This window comes from Panthera leo, chromosome A1 (genome assembly GCF_018350215.1).
Source record: "Panthera leo isolate Ple1 chromosome A1, P.leo_Ple1_pat1.1, whole genome shotgun sequence".
NCBI lineage: Eukaryota > Metazoa > Chordata > Mammalia > Carnivora > Felidae > Panthera > Panthera leo.
In genome coordinates, this window is record NC_056679.1 from 152,499,859 (window position 1) to 152,520,195 (window position 20,337).

A 20,337-nucleotide genomic window follows, 5' to 3' on the forward strand; every position below is an offset into this window, starting at 1 on the left:
CAATCTGTACGTGCAAGAGAAAGTAGTGCCTTTGACCAAATAAAGAAGCAGCAGAAAGCAGAAGGCCAATTTTCCATTCCGACAGGGCCAGAAACTCTGCCTGTCCCAACCAACCAGGGTGAGAAGACTCATAATACTCGAAACAAGAGGAAGTATCTTCAGGTTATACTGCTTTTGTTGCCAGGCCAAATTAGCCCTAGTTTAAAGGCTGTTCTGGATCTGCCTAATAAAGCTTAAAACTCAGCCTCAGGACACCTGGGTGGCTCAGTCGGGTGAGCCTCAAGTTCATCTCAGGTCAGGATCTCATAGTTGGATCCCCGCATCTGTGCGACAGCTCAGAGCCTGGAGCCTACTTTGGATTCTGCCTCATTCTCTCTCTGCCCCTCCCCCCATCTCTCTCTCTCTCTCTCTCTCTCTCTCTCTCTCTCTCTCAAAAATAAATAATAAAAGCAAAACAAACAAAAAACAAAAAAACTCGGCCTCAAAGGAATCTGGTTCCTAAGACTTAACTGTGTGCCAGGACAAAATACAACACTGTTTATAGAAATGCCAAAACATTTAGCACTCAAAAACAAAAGCACAATATCCAGTATCCAATCAATACTCACCACACAGGAAAAGAAGCATACATGAGAGATAATAGAATTAGCAAACACAAGTGTGATGAGGAGAGAAATGAGGTTTGGTTTTTTTTTAATGGAACACTTAGAGATGAAAAGTTGAGTACCTGAAATAAAATATATACACTGGGTATGATTAACAGCAAATTAGGAGCTGCATGGGGGAGGGGGAGCGCATTTGAAGACAAGCAAAAGCAACTATCCAAAATGAAGCACGGAGAAAAAAAAAACTGGGGGTGAGGGGGCGGGAAGAAAGGTATCACTGACCTCTGGGATAATATCAAGTTGTCATAATACGTGTGTGATCAAAATCTAGACAAAAGCCAAGAGTACAGAGGAAAGAAAAATCTTTGAAGAAATAATGGCTAAAAATCTCCCAAAGTTGGTAAATTCTACTTAGTTTTAAATTCACAGTATCTCTGAAAATTCTATTCTCCAATGATTGATAAACCTAACACTTGACTTGGGGAGACAAAAAGCCAAAAATTCAAAGCTAGTACTGAGAAATTCAACACAATGTCTTAACTGTGTTATCAAGGGGGAAAAGAGAGAGAGAGAGAGAAAGAAAGAAAATAATTAACAGCCATAAGAAGTGAATTAAGGTTGAAATGTCATGTGGTACTTTAGCCTGAATTCTGAATTTCCTTGTTCTCATCGATCTAAATCAGGCCCTAATGATATTTAAATGAAGCTACTTGTAATTCCCATAATAGGCAAACAGAAGGGAGGTTAAAATAATTCTATTATTTCACAATGATGAAACAGATTGAATATTTCAATTATTCTACTTATTATAGTACACATAGAACAATGCACTGTAATCTGCTTCGATATATATAGGCTCTTTAACCACACCACAGTGGGACTAATACACTCCATTTGGTTGAGCTTCACTCGCTGATTCAGTGTTGGAATAAAGTACTTCACAGATTAGCTTAGTCTGCAGCACTTAAAGGTCAGGATTTATTGTAATGTAAATCACAAAGCAATTTTATCTTGACAGAGATTACATACTGTTACAATATTTCTCGCTGAATCTAGTGATGCGTTTGCTTTTTCTTTGCAACTGCTGTGCAAATTGGACCGTAGCCCAGAAAAGAAAAAGAGATGGCAGGCTGCTTTGGCTTTTTAGAAACAACTTAATTCTCTTCATTTTTCAAAGTTCCACAAGAAAAAAAAATCTCTGAAAATACACATAAAATCATACATAAATACTTGTAAACCTTTACAAACCCTAAGCTCAAGTGCACACAGATATCTGTGAATGATCATCTATCAAATATTTCTATGTGTTTCAGGAAAAAGTAGAATATAATTGCTAAGGACTAACCTCTAATCATTCATACTCAGGTGTCTTGATACATTAGCTAAATTGTCTCCATTTTACAAACAGAATAAGAAGCATTCAAGTCTGATGAAAGACATCACAAATAAAAAGAAAACAAAGTATAAACAACTTTGGTGAAGTTTAGGAAGTCCACTGCTGTCAGTGGTCTTTGTAACAAATATTGAGTGGCAGAGTGGCAACACCTTCCCAATTTTTCTTTCTTTGGAGACTGCGCTTAAACTAGAAACGGACTGGGACTAGAAATCAGAAATTCCTTTTTGATTACCAGGGAATTAAATGAGCTTTTCACTTAATTTGAGGAGTTTGAGGTGTCTTTATTCCTGAAATTCTCAAAACAAGACAAACTAGTTTCCACCCTAAATTATGTCTCTCAAAAAATAAACAAAAATAAAACGTCCCCACAAAGTTTAAAACAGTGTATGTATTAGATTTTGCCAAGTTTTATCAATTCTTCATTCATGGTTTACATTAATAATGTGTAAAAATGGTGTGGTAAAGCCCCAGACTCACCAGAAAATGTATATCCATGGCTAGGAGCGCCTGGGTGACTCAGTGTCTGACTTCGGCTCAGGTCATGATCTCGCGATTTCTGAGTTTGAGTCTCGCGTCAGGCTCTGTTCTGTCAGCTCAGAGCCTGGAACCTGCTTCAGATTCTGTGTCGTCTCTCTCTGCTGCTCCCTCTCCCCCACTTGTGTTCTGTCTCTCTCTCAAAAATAAATAAACATAAAAAAATTTAAAAAAGAAAAAGAAAATGTATCCATGGCTAATATTCAACTGCAATTACTCTATTTCTATTCCCCTCACCTGGGCCACAATTGGGTATTTACCTCAGCTCCAACTCTTACAAAGCACCTTTCCTGGAATGAAAGGTGATATATTATAATACTGTTTATCCAAATCCTGAGAAGCTTGTTCTTTCATGCTACTGGCTGTACCCTGTCAAGGAAGGCTTTCCCACCTATCAGTCATTCCGGGTCAACCTTCCTATATCTGTAATCCAATTTTAGTTTGATTCGTTTTCTTTAATCAATTCAAATGTTGGTCTACATGAACTTATTTTTAAAAATTTTTTCCAAAATTATAGATTTGACTTGATAGTTTAGAAAAAAATAATGTTTGCTGTATACTACTTGAAACAGTCTCATGTGTCAGCTGTTGTCTATGTGGCACATTTGGGGAAATACAAGCTATACAAAGAGTTATGAAAATAGGAGTGAAGTTCAACTTGTATGTGGGCAATAAATGATGTCTTCTTATTCATAAAATACAGGAACCCATCTCCATAATTACATGTGCAATTAGGCACAGGCATTTGCCATCTGAAAGTTCTCCCTATACAGACCAATCACACATCCCGATTTGCTTGGGACAGTCCCAGTTTATACCTCTTGTTGTCCTGAGGCTCCCTCTTTCACTCTCAAAAATGTCCTGGTTTGCATCATACCCAAAAGGCTGGAACTAATCATCCCCAGAAAACCAGAAGGTCAAAGATATTTCTCATTGACCACACTCTTGTCTTCTACAGGCAGCCCTCCAGCTCTTCCATACATGTTATTTTAATCTTCATAACAACCCTGGGAGTTAGTAGTATGTATAAACTACACATGCGGGAACAGGCTCAGGGAGGTTTAACGACTCAGTGTTCATACAGTTATTAAGTGATGCAACTAGGATTCACATCCAGATCTCTGCTCCACGTGAAGGGATCCCTTCTAGGGGATTAGGAGGTGTGGGGGTGAGGGAAGGAAAAGTGTGGGTTTGAGAGGCAGAAATATCCTGAGAAAAGGCCCATTCCCTTTCATACTTGATTTGAAGAGATTAGAGCAAGAAACAGGTCTGTAATATTGCCACTTCCCATTTCAAAAGAATTCATATTCCCTTAAAGCTATATTATCTGCACTGGTTAGATTGCCAGGATTATAGTGTTTGCTTCGGCAGCACATATACTAAAAAAAGAGAGAGAGAGAGAGAGAGAGGGAGAGAGAGAGACTGCCAGGATTATAATCAACAGGCCTTGTGAATTAAATGGACAGCTGTGTTCTGCCCTGAAAATCCAACCAAACTCTTAATTACAAGTTAAATTTTATAACTCAGTCTTCTTTTTGATGCTGAAAGGAAAAGAAAGGGGAAAAGGAGGCACCCCTGTGGGGAGACAAGAAGGAAAGGGAAGGACGGGTAACGAAACAGCCTGCCTTTTCTGCCCCACCCTCCTTCCCTCCTGCACCACTGCTCGCTGCCAAACACATCTACCCTCCCAGCTCGCGTGCGGGAGGGCGAGGGCCGAAAGCTTTACATTACACCACTGGTTTACACCCTGAGGAACGGCGCGTGAGCTGCAAATACACTTTGAAGCAACTTTCTAAAAGGCACATCTATATTTACCAATGTGTTCCACATGATTAAACTGTGAAATTTGTCTCCAGTTTGGCAATACCTTTGAGAGATGTTGTGAGGTTTAGAAAGAAAATGCCTGCGAAGTGCCTTAAGTTTCATGAAAGGAAAGCACCGTATGCATCCAAAGGTGCTACTCCACGCCTTGGCGCTATATTGGTGCAACAGCAAATAAAGTAGCCTAAGTTATGATGTCACAATGTTGTCATGCAACATCATACACAGTGAGAGCAAGAAAAATCTGTTTGAGAATGCCTCTTTTCCCCTCCTCTTCTGCATGTTAAAGCATATGGTATCCAAAACTAGTTCACAGTGAACTTCATTTCTGCCACTGCTGTAAATGAAGTTTCTTCTCAGGCAGATGTCAGTGCTAAAACTTTGGTGTTCATAAATACCAAATTTACATAAAATCTATACAGCTTTTTTTTTTTTTTCAAAAATCTTTCTTGGTTGGTGTAGGCTGATTGGCTAGGATACATAGGTCACTTATTTCTTTCTGAACTGATTATACATTTCCAAATTCACTAATTTGAAAAACAATAATTATGAGGGGGGCACAATGACATTCCTTGAGGTCTCTGGCTATAAATGTCATGTGCCAGGTTGAAAGAAAGACAAAAAATTAGTAAGTTAACTGAGATATTCTTGGATTGTCAATTTAGGCTTATGGTCCCAAACTACTGGTCACCATTTATTGCAAAAAGCATCATTTGCAGATAGAATAAGAAATGACTCTCATAGGTACTTTATTTCCTGAAAACATCACCAAAATAACCTTTTCATAAAGCAAACTTGAGTTTATTGCTTGCCACAGTAAGTGAGACCACTACTTTGACATGAATCTTGGTGGAGTTTCAGAAGAGGTAAAATAAAGATCAGATATGTATAAGATATGGGAAGTTTGGTTTAAGATGGATCTTTTGGTATGAGAAGAGGGGTTTCATTATGATTGGGCAAATCTATGATCTAATAGTTTAAGATTGGTAGACACAAAATGGGGGAGGTTTAAAAAGAAAGGGCTTCAAAACAATTTTGAGGAGTAAACAGTCCTTTAATGTTGCTTTATTTGAGTAGCCTAATATCAGTTTAAAAGGATTTTCAGGAACTTTCTGAAATGAACACTAAAGTTATTAGCAACTTGATCTTCCCAGGCAAATTTCTGAAACAGTAAAATCAGTTTGATGAAGAGAGTGGAATAATAAAGTCACATTAATGAAGCATCTGAATTTTTTTTATTTTTTTCATTTATTTATTATTTAATTTACATCCAAATTAGCATACGGTGCAATAATGATTTCAGGAATAGAGTCCTTAATGCCCCTTACCCATTTATGAAGCATCTGAATTTTAAAGTCATTGTAATGTAAACCATAAGCTGTTACAGGTATACATGGTCTTGGTTTTCAACACCTTAATCACTAGTGTTGTTGAAATTCTACTGGAAAAGCCCAGACACCAAGAGCAGCTCCTTTTCTGAATAAAGGACGCACTTCAAACCACCAAAGCAGGCAAAGGCTTCCTCTCAGATACCATCTTCCTTTACCTTGTTTCATTGCTGATGACATTCTGATGGAACCATTTTTTCTTAAAGAGGTTACTTCTTTCTAGAAGATCACAGTCAATTCTGGTCTTAGGGATTATTCCTTTCTTTTGCATGACCTAGTATAACTCTGTGTATACGATATAGTTTAACACTTTGAGGATAAACCAGAAGTTCTTTGGCAACCCCTCATTGTTCTTGCTGTAATAAAAATCCTGATCATACCTCTATTCTGTTTAAAACTTTCTAGTAAGTCTTTGTCCTCTAGATGATATCTAAGCTTCTCAACATGCCTCTCGAACCATATTTCTCTCTGCTCCTCTCTCATTGCACCACATCTATGAGCACATACTTGAATTCTATATGCCAATTGCATTAAACTACTTGCAATTTCAGAATATACCTGGCTGTCTTCCCTCACTGGAAGGGCTTCTCCGTGTAGAGCTGTGTCTATCTCATAACTGTCCATTTATTTGCTAACATGTTCCTCTCCGTCAGTAAGCAACTTGAGGGCAAGTACTATGTCTTACCATATAGTCTGGGAAATAGAGGCCACTCAAGATATTTTTTCAATAGGTAGTCAGTGAATGGATAGAGCAAATTTTATGATTCTGACCAAAAAAAATTCATAAAATGACAAGATCTCAAAAAATCATCTGACAGACCCTAAACAATGAAGAGGAATTCTTTTGTATAATTTTATTATTTTTTAATGTTTATTTATTTATTTTTGAAAGAGAGAGAGTGTGTGAGCAAGGGAGGGGCAGAGAGAGAGGGGGAGAGAGTAAATCCCAAGCAGGCTCCACACTGTCAGCACAGAACCCAAAACGGGGCTTGAATTCACAAACTGTGAGATCATGACCTGAGCCGAAGTTAGTCCCTCAAATGACTGAGCCACTCAGGTGCCTTGAGGAATTCTTAAAGTGTTAGTTCCAAATCAACAGTAAATTTTAAGAGAATTAAAAAGAAGGTTTGCACAAACAAGATTTTTTTGGTTTTAATTTGTTTTTTATTTTAATAGGTAATGCAGTTAGTTACATGGTTTAAAAATCAAGAAATATAAAGTGTATTGCACAAGCCAGATTAATAAAAATTTAAAAGCATGAGAATGCATTCTGTTGTGAGACTGTGGAAAGGCATGCACTTTCGTACATTACTGGTACACCCTTTTGGAGAGGAATTTGACAATGTCTAATAAAACTATTTATACATTTACCTTTTGACCTAATTATTCCACTTCTAGGAATTTACCCTGAAGATACACTTACAACAATAGAAAAATATACATGTACAGGGTTATTCATTGCAGCACTGTTTATAATTGTGAAATATTAGAAACAACTTAAATGCCCATAAATAGAATGGTGATGAATAAATCATGCTACATCCACAGAGAATTATGCAGCTATTAAAAAAAGAATAAGAAAAATCTTTATGAACTGATATAGAGGGACATCCATAATACATGGTTAAGAGAAAACAGCAAAATGCAAAAGAGTAGCTATAGTATTTTGCCATGCGTGTAAGAAAAAGTAAAGGGAAATATAAGGAAATATACATATATCTGCCAGCTTTAGCAAAAAGTTACATAGAAAGGATAAACTAGAAACAAATGAAATTGGGAAACTACAGGGGTAGGAACAGAATGGAAGGAATGGAGGAAAAGGAACAGGTAAAATGGATGAGTGGGATTATCTCTAAATTTATCTTCACACACAGTTCTGATTTTTAGAAAAATGACTTTGTTTCACATACACAAAATACAAATAAATGTTAAAAATTAAGCAAGACTTGGAGAAAGTCATAATGGAAATATAAACAGCAACAAATGAGCCTAATTCTATTAGAAATGAATAACATAACCCTATTTAAGGAGACAAAGAAAAAAAGAACTAATCCAAGTCATTGTGGATAACAACATTTTTAATATATGTATTTTAACTCTAAAGACAAAAGAGGGGCGCCTGGGTGGCTCACTCGGTTAAGCGTCCGACTTTGGCTCAGGTCATGATCTCATGATCTGTGAGTTCGAGCCCCGCGTTGGGCTCTGTGCTGACAGATCAGACCCTGGAGCCTGCTTCGGATTCTGTGTCTCCTTCTCTCTCTGCCCCTCCCCCACTTGTGCCCTGTCTCTGTCTCTCAAAAGTAAATAAATGTAAAAGAAAAATCTTTTAAAGACAAAAGAAACTGATAGAAGTACTATACCCTAATTAATAAATTGTTCTGAAACTGTATCTATTCTACAATTGAGCAAATAAATACACTGTGGTATCTATCTCACTTTTAGAAAAAGGATTTACAAATAATGGAAGGGGGAAGGCTAGAATGGCTTCAGTGGTGATGGACTAGAACTGGAGATGTTGGTATGAATCACAGTTTTTATTATACAGTGAGATGAGGAAAGAGAGAGAATGGGTTTCTCTGTGATGCCTATTAATAGGGTCTAGAAGCAATGACACCTGAGTAGTAATGAACACATCTAGCCTCCAGATCTTGGTTTCTAAAGACATAAATAAAAGGAACCGAGACTCGTTGGAAAAATGGCTGATTCCAGGGCTGGAGCAGAGAAAATTCTGTCTGGGTATGGGACATTTAATGGAACCAGAAAATATGGAAGTGTTCATAGAGATAACACACACACACACACACACATACACACACACAAATTGCACAAAACCTAAATTAAATGAAATAAAGAAGGAAAATATATGAAATTTTTAAAAAATCACTGGTGGCAAGGGAAAATATGGAGAAAAATACCTGAAATATTCAAATTAGATGCCTAAAATTAATTAATTTAGCCTTTGATTTTTTAATTTTACTTTGTCTAGGTACACATATCCAGCTTCCCCACTCACTTATTAATGAGTATTTAGAATAAAAATATAAGCTATAATTTATATCACGTGCTCTAATACCATAAGCAGGACAAAGGAAACATTCCATGTACTTGATCATTTTAATCCTCTTCTCTTTGTCTATTATGATCATTACAAAGAAAGGTTAAATACTGCATACTTCAATGCTGTTCTCAAGAATAATTTCCAAAACTAAAAGTAAGGTCCAGTTTTATGTCTTAGGAACTTACAATAGAGATTGATAAATAACTATAGACAGCATTCCTTCGCCCTCCCTGGGTTGCCCTGGAGATCGGCGGGGAGGGGGGATATAATTCTGGTTGTCAACATCAGCTTCAGGTGGATGCTTTTTATTTTATGTAAAAGTTGACTATTCTTCAGAGAATTGCATTAGCACATATTCACGCTAATGGTGGGTATTCTAACAACTAGTCAGTCACTGCCTGAGTCAGCTCTTCTAAAGTTGCTCTGAATGTTATTTTAATCTTCTATTTTTTATTTACCTTTCCATCCATTTATTGTGTCTCTCTACTAGTGAATCCAACACACCTGAATTTATCTTAAAATTCCTTCCTTTGCACTTCCTAAAGCATGTATCATGGTATTTGCTTCAAAGAGATACAGTTTGAGTATGAGACTGTTCGTTACCTTGCAACTTTGAATCATGCTTTCCGTACAAAGAAGCGGGATCAATATTACATACTATGAATTGAAAGGACAACCAACTAATCCGAAAAACACCTTTACTTATCTTCAAACTGCCTATTAGAAAAAAGTAAACACAAATGGTAATTTGAAAATGATAAATACCTTCAGTCAAGTTAAATTAATCTAAGTATTTTTTTTATATTGAGCAGAATTTCTCTAGGAAGTGTATGCATCTATTTGTTTCATCCTTACAATTACCCTATAATGTAGGAATTATCCCATTTAATAGATTGAGACTCAGAACTTACTACATTTGTTCACAGTCAATTCGGCAAGTATGTGGCAGAAGTGGAGTTCACAATCTAGTGTGATTTCAAAGCCAATGATCTTTCTAACTGTACCCGCCCCTCCACACACACCCCTAATAAAATCTGAAAAAGATAAAATCAAAATAGTTGAGTGAAGTTTTAATTATGCTCAAACTAAAAACAGAGCATGAGAGGCAAAAAAAAAAATCTTAGATAAAACCAACACAAACAGCACTGGACTAGAAGTAGGGAGACCTTGGTTCTGGACTTTTTCTCATGCTGTACCTCTCCACTCTTCTAATACCTGGCTCATTAAAACCAGACATTAAATATTCATTGACTCACTCACGTCTAACTAAAGGGTACAAATAGAATCTTTAAAACAAAATTAATCAACCCACCATATGATAATAAAATTTCAATTAGCTAGAACAATTAGGAGATTGTTTAATATAACCTTTGGTTAACTAATCATGAATAGAAAATCCTTTTTGTAGATTCAACTTTGCTATTGGACATCTATCTAAAACTCTTTTACTAAGCAGAGCAAATTTTATAGTACAGAAGAATTACTGAAGAACTTGCTATAGTAGATTCTGGGGCTCTATCTTAAAAGACTACACTTGAATTAAGAGACGATACACTATATGTATGTGTGTAATTCTGGAGTGATTCTGATTCCGATCTTAAGATGAAACTGAGAAGCACTAAGTAAAGGATATAGAACATACTAAAGCCTTTTTTGATGACAAGACTTGATAACACCTCAGTCATCATCCTGACCACTTACCATTTTTTTTCTAAACCCCTGATGTTAAAGGCACAGAATCCTGGGCCAGATTCTAAGAGTCAATAACCCTGGCTTTTACCTTTGCCCTTTAAAGAAAGTGTATTTTAAAACTCCAAACGGAGGTTAATTGCCTTCTGATAAATTGAGGTTTTGAGATTTTCGTTAGTCAGAATTAGGTGACATGGAATACAAAGTCACAATTGACATTACTAAAAGCAATGTTCGTGATACATCCTTCTTCAGGTTTTATCAAAAATATACGCAAGCATCACACATGATATACGCCAGAACTACTTTTTCACACCTTTCTATTTGAGTAGCTCATAGGCTCACTTTATTCATGGTTACAACAAACAGCGCGTGATCGGTAGCCATGGTTGCTAATAGGTATTTTAAGAATTAATGTATAAGTGACACAGTTTAAAATATATATTAAATAGCTGGCACCAAAATTCTTCTTAGAGAAAGAACATTTGTTTAGGAAAATATCCTGCTGACCCATTTGGGCGGGAATATTCATGTCAGAAGGGAAAAAAAAGAAGAAAGGGAGGACAGAATTTCTCTGCATGAAAAATGTAAGAAATTTGGGGAAGGGGGTGTTCCTTAAGAATGGAGGAAGGATGGAGAGGGATAAAGGTAAACAGTATAGCAAAGGCTAGAGTACCAGTTATAAGAAATAGCCAAGTTTTTTTTTTGTTGTTGTTGTTTTTTTTAAGTATAGCAGTATTTAATACAATTTAAAGTTATCTGTTTGGCTTAGATATAAACTTATTTTTATCTCTCCAAACATTCACTGAAGGCTGCTCTACTCTAAATGAAACTTATACTTTTCCTTTTAACCCCTTCTGAATTGTTCCATTTTTAATGTATGTATCATAAACAATGAAACAATAATATTCAAGTACTCTCTAAGCTCTTTAACATTTATTATCTCATTTAATCTTCAAAACAATTCTATAAAGTAGGTACTATTATTAGGGGCATTTTACAGATGAGGAAGCTGAATTCTAGAGAGGCTAAATAACTTACCAAAGATTACACAGGTAGTAAGTGATGGAGCCAGAATTCAAACACAAGACCCCATGCTCCTAACCTTTCCTGGTTCAAACATATGTTTGGAGCGAAATAGGCTCATCCATCCATAGATACATACATAAAATAAAGAGACATTCTAGTCTCTTTATTTGAATGCCTCTTTATTTAAACAAAATACATTTTTATAAAATAGGAATATTCAAAATATGAATAATATTCAAAATGTGGATAATATTGTTATACTACTATAATTTTCAAAATATTTTAAAATCACTAAAAGTAAAAGCACAGTAATAATAAATTCTGGGTTGGGGCACCTGGGTGGCTCATTCAGTTGAGTGACTGACTCGGTTTCAGCTCAGGTCATGATCCCAGGGTTGTGGGGTGGATGCTTGCTTACATTGCTCTCTCCCTCTGCCCCTCCCCCTCACCTTGTGCTCTCTCTTTCTATATATAAAATAAAATTAAATAATAAAAATAATAACAATAATAAATTCTGGATATTGAATTCCCATTCCTCAGCATCTTTACTTCTATCATATTATCATCCTTGAAGAGTTAATCACTGATTAATTCACTAATAATTAATTAACAACTAATAATTACTTACAGTATAATCTCTGTACTGGTTTTAAAATATGTTCAGAAATTTCTTGACACTCTTCCTTCCAAAAGGTGGATCCTAATTCCCCTCCTCTTAAATGTGAGCTGGACTTAGTGACTTACTTTTAATGTGATCCATGTAATCACGTATAAGTTGGTCATAAAAGTCTTCGCAGCTTCGTCTTGCTCTGGATCTTAGATCACTTGCTCTGGGGGAAGCCTGCTGCCATGACATGAGGACACTGCAAGCAGCCCTATGATGAAATCCATGTGACAAGGACCTGAACCCTCCTGCCAACAGCCAGTGAGGAATTGGGGCCTCCTGCAACAGTCGTGTGTGTGAACCACGTAGGAGGTGGATCTTCCAGTCCCAGCCAAGCCTTCAGATGACTGCAGCCCCGTGAGAGACTTCAAGAGAGAACCACCCAGCTAAGGCACTTCCAGTTTCCTGGGCCCACAGAAACTATGTAAGATAGTAAATACTTACTGTTTAAGTCACCTGCGTTTGGGAGAATTTGTCATAGTAGCAATAGATAAGTAATAAACTCCCCATGTCAGTGATTATCAAAATGTGGTCCCAAGATCAGCAGCATCAGCATTTCCTAGGTACTTGCTAGAAATGCAAGTTCTCAGGCTCCACACTAGACTTATTAAATCAGGAACTCTGGGATTGAGGGGCTGCAATTTGTTTTAACAAGCCCTCTAGATGATTCTAATGCATACTCATACTAAAGTTTGAGGACCATTATGCTAAGTTTTCGGTAATTTGGCTAACAGTTAACCTCAAACCTCCTTAATACCAGCCCCAACTCCTACCTCCCAAGAAACCTGTATTTATTCTTGGAAGATAGTATAATATTAGCATGAGATTGTAGACAAACCTCTTTCTCATGACAAATATCAACTCTGAAAGGGCAGAGACTGCCTATCTCCACATTGTACCCAGCACATAATAAATGTTCAATAAAAATTAGTTGGATAATTATAAGAATGACTAAATACATAACCATTATTTGGTAAAGAGTATTTTTTTCTTTCCTATTTATCATCACTTGAACTTGAACTCTTTCAAAGTGACTTCAGCTAAGAACATCTGTTTGTTATGGTATCCATGGAGATGAGATGCTTGTAGTATATAAAAGTATACATTAAAATGACTAAGCCTGACTTTACAACATATGCTCACTTAGGTGGTCTGTGAAGTTGTTCAACACAAACTGATAATCCATCAATTACCAGCCATCAACAATATGTCCCCCTAGTGATATGGTCCTTATTAAGGGCTGTTTGAATACCAAAAGGGGATTTGAGAAAGCTGGCAAATGCTAACATTTGCCTGACATTTGTTCTTATCATTCTAAAATATGTATTATTCATAAAATGGTAACTCTAATTGATTATATGAGTATACAAAAACTAACAGGTAGTGATATGAAGCCCTCAAAATAAGACAGTTCATAATATTAATTCTGTAGCATTTTTAATTAGCTAAATGAAAAGTCTGTATTCCAAGGATTTGGGGTTACAAAGTTAGACAATTGTCATTCCTACTGGACATATCAGAGCTTTTGATATACTAATGTGAAATGTGAATTTTCAAGAAGTGAATGTAATGAACGATTCTATTACATACAGCATAGAACCTTTGGGAGGAGCCACTTGTAAAGCTAATACTCTAGAAAACACTGCCCTAGTGTAAATCTTTAATGATATCACTACTTCTTTGAATTTGAAATCTAAAGTGTATTGTTTGGTTTATAAAATATCTCTTCTGGTTATATTTAAATCTTTTAAATCAGTATTTCATATACTTCCTATAAACTTAACTCAATATCATTCTTATCTCTATGTTATTATATATTCATTGATATTATGATTGTGTACAAAGTAATTTTTTTTACTATAAAGTACAACTTGGTTGTTAAAATTACATCCCCCAAATCACATACATTCTCTATGTATTATTAACTTAAGTAAAAACCATACAGAAATATTTTAACAACTACAACAGTTCAAAGGAAAAATTATATAAAAATGACTGTGATAGTTAAATCCTTTGGGAGTATACTAATAATTTAATTATACTAATAATACACTAGGGCAATGACTTCCAATGATACTGTGTTCCAACTTCTGCACTGCAGCCTACACATTGTAGGTTGTTAGCCTCCTTCTCTGAGAACAAATATTCCACCCCATCCAGAAATGGGTCATGGAACCAATGTGGTACTCAGTAACCTGTTGCCATAGGCTACAATTAATTGGGCTAGATTTGGATACTACACTAAAGCTTGTCCAATCAGATTCTCTTTCCAGGAATTTGTATTTAGGATTAAACAATTCTAGCTTGTCTCTGCTGGTGGTAAAAACTGAGCCCATATAAATTTGGGAACTTTGGGGTTCTATTTAGATGAAAAAGAAAAAAATCAATCTGTGGAGAAAACCAATAAAACATACACTCCAAGGGAAGTGTGCATGATCTTAGAAAGGTGCTTCCTAATTATCTATTTTATAAAACTATGGCACTTGTTTATAATGGATACTTGGCAGAATTAACAAAGAAAAGTCCCTTCAGTTTGTAACTACTTACCTAAAATAGAACAGTATGGTTACAAAGTAATAGATAAATTGTAAGTCACAGGATCATACTTAGAAACTTCTAGTTTAACATAAATAAAAATAAGTAAACAAAGAAAAATTCTCCATTCTCCAAGGTCAAAGTTTCCAAGATCCTACATCTTGGAATCTTTGCCCACATCTAAAGCAATGGCCCTATCTTTGTAGATGGCTTTGTGGCTGAGCCACAAAAGAACTCACATGCTGCTCTCTGACCCTCTATGGGCAGATCTGATTATAGGTAATGGGCCCTTTGTAAAGAAAAACTCACTTCTGTGTTTTTCTCTTTTACTCTCACACTGCTACCACACTCACAATACTTCTGACACCCATCGTATGCAGGTTTTTTTTTTTTTCTCATACGAAGCAATTTTCTGTGATACTACCTGTGTGTCCTATAATTCAATTAAACTCTGACACTAACTAGAGTTAGTGCAGACCCTACAGGTTAAGAGGTCAGTCCTGCAATACTGCCCCCAATTTTAGATGCCAATTGTAAGTAGTCGGATCCCAGGTTGCCCACAACTTCTGTCCAACTTAGCTACGTATTAGAGGTTCCCATGATCCCCCTTCTCAGATTCAATCATTTGCTAGAATAGCTCACAAAACTCAGAGAAACACACAGGTCTACCAATTTATAATATGATAAAGGATATGATTAAAAAAACACAGATGAATAGTCAGATGAAGAGATACATAGGACAAGACCTGAGAAGATCTCAAGCATAGGAGATTCATTCTCCATGAAGACATACCTCCTTCCAGCAGTAATGTATTTGCCAACCCAGCAGCTCCATGAATCCTGTACTGTGGTGTCATCACATAGGCATGATGGAATACTGTTTCCAGCCTCTCTCCTGTCTTCAGAGAATGAAGGGTGGTGCTGAAAGTTTCAAACTTCAAATCATGACTTGGCCTTTTTGGTGACTGGCCCCACCCAGGAGTCCATCTCAAGTCAACTCATTAGAACAAGACATTCCAATTACCCAGGAAATTCCAAGGAATTTAGGTGCTCTGTGGCAGACACTCTTACTGCTCGGGAGATTGGTTACAAAGGTCTTAAGAGCTCTGTGCCAGAAACTGGGGTCAAAGATAAATATTAGGACAAAAAGATTCTCCTAGCACCCCATTTACAAGGGTTTTGAGAGCTCTGTGTCAGGAATGAGGGTGAGGGGGAGAGAACAATATATATATTTGTTATTATTTTACAGCCATTCTGGAACAAGCCCCACCATCCTATGAACTGCCTGTGACTGATATGGCCCATGGAGAAAGCTAAAGTTAAAACCTAGAGACATTCTTTGCTATAGAGGGGGTAGATACTGAAACTATAAATGACCTGATGTCTGAGATTTCAACTCTTCCTGACTCATTATTGTATGATAACCATTTGGGTTAAAAAAAAATCAAATAATTCATTTGAAAGACCAACTATGCAGTGAGCAATCTGTGGATGGAAATCTGTGTGGTTAAGATAACTAAGTATCATAATTTTTGTTTACCTTTTTTATTAGTTCAACAGGACTGTACTATGATGTGATAATAAACAACTTCTAAAATGTAGCAACTTAACCCATTTAATTTTTCCACACTAAATATGAAAAGAGGAACACAGGAGATTTCAATACTATCATGAAGTCCCTAAGAAACCCAGGCTGTAGGGGTGTCTGGGTGGCTCAGTTGGTTAAGCGTCTGACTTCGGCTCAGGTCATGATCTCGCAATCAGTAAGTTCGAGCCCTGTGTCAGGTTCTGTGCTTACAGCTCAAAGCCTGGACGCTGTTTCAGATTCTCTCTCTCTCTCTCTCTGTCTCTCTCTCTCAAAAATAGATAAACATTAGGAAGGAAGGAAGGAAGGAAGGAAGGAAGGAAGGAAGGAAGGAAGGAAGGAAGAAAGAAAGAAAGAAAGGAAGGGAGTGTGGGAGGGAGGAAAAAAGAAAGAAAGAGACAGAAAGAAAGAAAGGAAAGAATCTCCATCTTAGCACAGAGTTTCATGATCATCACAGCAGGGGAACACCATAAAGTGCAGACAGGCTCTTACTACTCCCACCTCTGGTTGATACATAGCACTTCTGCTCAGATTTCATTAGCCAAAACATGTGACATAGTCCACCGGGGTGAGACTTTCAACCCTTCCATTGCCTGGAAGTAGAATGGAAAATCTGTGAATACATTACGACATATTTTGTATTTGAGCACCTGACAATTCACATTACTTAGTAAGAAGTAGGAAAACACTCAGGCTCCTTCCATGGTTTCTTCTCACTTAAAGCTCAATTCTGGCCCAAATATTTCTACTCATAGCCAGCACCTCAAACATTTCTGAGCTAGTTTCTTATGATACAGAGGAATCCACTAAGGGATTCTGGCACAGGAACTAGCAATATTTCAAATATCAGGGGAAGATGATTTGTGTAAGCAAGGGAAATAGCGAGGATCTGCTTTTTACAAATATCTTCTACCCCCAAAGTTCATCAGTTTTACATCTTTAGATTAAAAGGGCATTTAAAAAAACATTTACAACTAAAAAGGCAATGTATGCTCAGAAATTTCAAAAATAACAGAAAAAAATCAAGACGAGTAAGAGTACTCCTTTTTACCAGCTAGAAATATACATTTCTTATTATAGAGAATTTCAAAACATATGCAAAAGTACCTAGGCATTTAATAATGATACAATGGAATTAACGTGCACCAATCTTTGTGCAAATCTCTAAGTATTTATCAGATGGAATTAATACAAATATATTAACAATCAAAAAGCGCGGAAGTTTTGTTAAAGTCCTTAACACATATTGTTCACTTGTGAAATCCACAAAGTTAGGAAGTTTATCTTATTTGCCTCTGTGTCAGCAAAGTCAGAAAAGTAACTGGCACATGGTAGACATTCACTAAGAATGTGCCAAATGAATGAATGAATGTATTACCAAGGGGCTTTCCAAAATAAACTGTACATTCAATACAATTACTCCCACAGAAAGTTACGTCTATCACTTGTCACCATCTTGGTCTGATTCATTATTTAGGTAATTTATTTCTTCCTGATACTTAGTAAAGGAATAGGTGTATTTAATGACAGTCATTTCCTGGTAAGTAGTACATGGGAGAAGGATACAAATTTACCTTCCCTCCAATTCCCTCCAAAATTTCCCTGGAATCTTAGGACTCAACCTTAGGACGCAACAACTCTTGCAGCAAGAAAAAAATATATACTCAATTTGTTGAAAATATTTATATTCTCCTAAAACCTGGGTAGGAAACATGTGCTTATAGAGATATATAGGTAATATAAGTATCTGGTGTGTGTGTGTGTGTGTGTGTGTGTGTGTGTGTGTGTGAGTGCACGCGCGTGTGCCTGCTAATGGCTTACAATAACATCAATTACATTTTGTCTCAGATTAAAAATTGTTCATACTCCTCAAATTGATCTACAACAAAATGCATATATTGTTTCCCACGAAGCCCTATGACTCCAGAACAGTCTTTGACAAATTCTTTAGCCTGCCTGGCTTGCTTTTTTCTAATAATACAAATGAAGTACACATGTAGTATGCTTGTATACAAAGTAGTACTTTGATATAGAGCTTCTATATCTCAGTTCTTAAATTAAGGCCTTTCACAGAGCTTTTAATAATGCAGTCCCATGCTTCTAGAATTACAGGCAAAGTTAAAAATCATTCATCCTTTGCCTTTCAACAAATTCCAGTTGTCTCCTCTGTGTACATGTAAATTCTACTAATGTTAATGGAGGCGATGCACGTGCATACGCCGTGGAATCTATCTCTAAATCACACTTTAATCTTTAGCTACATAACTCTGGCTCTTGTTCAAATGATACATGTGCCTCAAATACACTCTGTATGTCTGTTATTTCTTGTCTGAATATTAAAATTTATTCCTGTATTTTTAGTAGCTATTGTAACATTTTGGCCAACAAATTTTCTTATTATTGTTGTACATGTGTTGAGTTTTAACTGGGTGCTAGATGAAACCATAAAAATCTCCTGATTTATTATAATGCAATTAGAATGTAAATTCGACTCCCGACCAGGTTATATTTGTTTTTGAAAATGAACATTTTCTGTTGTTTTCCACCTGGTTAAACATATGCAGTAAAGAGAAAACATAATGCAAACAAAATAAATGTAAGTAACCCGGTTGCTTATTTCTGTATCAAATCATGGTTATCTTTACAGAGTAAAAAAAAAAATCTTAACACATGCATTTTTTAAAAACCCAGGTAAATGACATCATGTTTGGTATACTTACACTAAAAATATTTTATTAACCATATTAACTTTTGAAAGTGGCCAGCTAAATAATTTTGCATCATTTTTATATAAATCCTAATTAATGCTCTGTAAATTGATGTTCATGTAAATCTAGCAATTAGCCCTTTCTCAAGAGGATCCTATCCATCTCCATCTTCACATTGTTTGTCTTTCCACTTCCCCAGAATGTTTCCTCAAAAGGTGAAAAAAAGAAAGATAATCCTGAAACATGTAAAATATAGCAAAGCCAAAACTCATACGCTTTGAGATGAGGAACAATGATCATTTTTCTCCTTAGCTGTTCTCTTATTCTGGAATCACATTCCTCCAGTTGAGAGCAACTTACCAATTAAATATAATTCCATCTATTTGCATCTTAAGCTGTGGATATTCAGTCAATGCAAAGTTCAAATGTCAAGAACATGTTAGGCCTGTTTTTCACCTTCCCTTCAGTCCCCTTTCTTCCCCTTTCCTTCCTGAGAAAAGTAAAGGCAGACTGAAGTCTTCATTATCCTTAGGCTGTCACTTAAGGGAGCTCCCTTGTAGTGCAGCAGGGTTTGTCAATTCTTTTGGACACAGTCCAGAAAGTCCTCGGCCTCAGCCAGAGTCTCTAGGCATAAAATCCACTTTCTGCAAAAACTTCAGACCATATGGGACTCAAACACAATATCAGACCCTTCACCTAGCCCCATTCTTCAGCCATCTGACACAGTGGCCTAGATGGACTGTGGCTTCATCCCAATTTCAGGATTCCCTAAAAAGCTTACAATTTCCTAGGCTATGTCTTGAGAAGCCACGACTAATGTTCCCTTCACCAGGAATCTGGGTGTTTCTATCACCCTTAAATTCTGCCCAAAACACCCCTCCCTAAATTCAAACCCCAAGGTAGGGAGCCAGAATGTTATTTCTGATCTACCAGTTTCCTTTCTCTCTCTCCTTCCCAGTAAAGAATTTTCTACTTTCCCTTCCTATCACACCAGGACTGCTGCTAAAATGTATATTTCTTCTTCCCTATTCCATGGCATTTGCCCTTCTCCTCCCTTAATCCTTGCTAAAATACTTATTCCTTGCTAAAATCATCCCGACTTTACTCAAGTATGAGTCAGGAGTGTGTTTTAGGAAAGCCTGTGTCTCTCTTCATCTTCAGAGTACTATTTGGATTAAGGCAACGCTGATGATTCCATTTCTCTGGCTACTTAGTTTAGAGATGACATTATGCAATCGTGGTCATTGAGATGTAAGGAGAATGTGCTGGGGACTTCTGGCAAAAGGTTCCTTTCTTAAAGAGGGACATGAATACAGATGTCCTCT

The 20,337-nt window shown here is 36.5% G+C and overlaps 1 long non-coding RNA gene across 3 annotated transcripts in view; it reads right to left on the reverse strand.

The window, feature by feature from the left end:
• The window catches only part of LOC122201017, a 102,539-nt gene extending 98,027 nt beyond the window's left edge, over positions 1-4,512 (reverse strand). For 2 of the 3 annotated variants that reach the window (XR_006194041.1, XR_006194042.1), the window contains exon 1: positions 4,403-4,512. This is a non-coding gene — a long non-coding RNA (uncharacterized LOC122201017). Of the gene's footprint in view, positions 1-2,478; positions 2,530-4,402 lie in introns of those variants that run through there. The other variant, XR_006194043.1, reaches the window with a different exon arrangement.
• Positions 4,513-20,337: the final 15,825 nt, after the last annotated feature.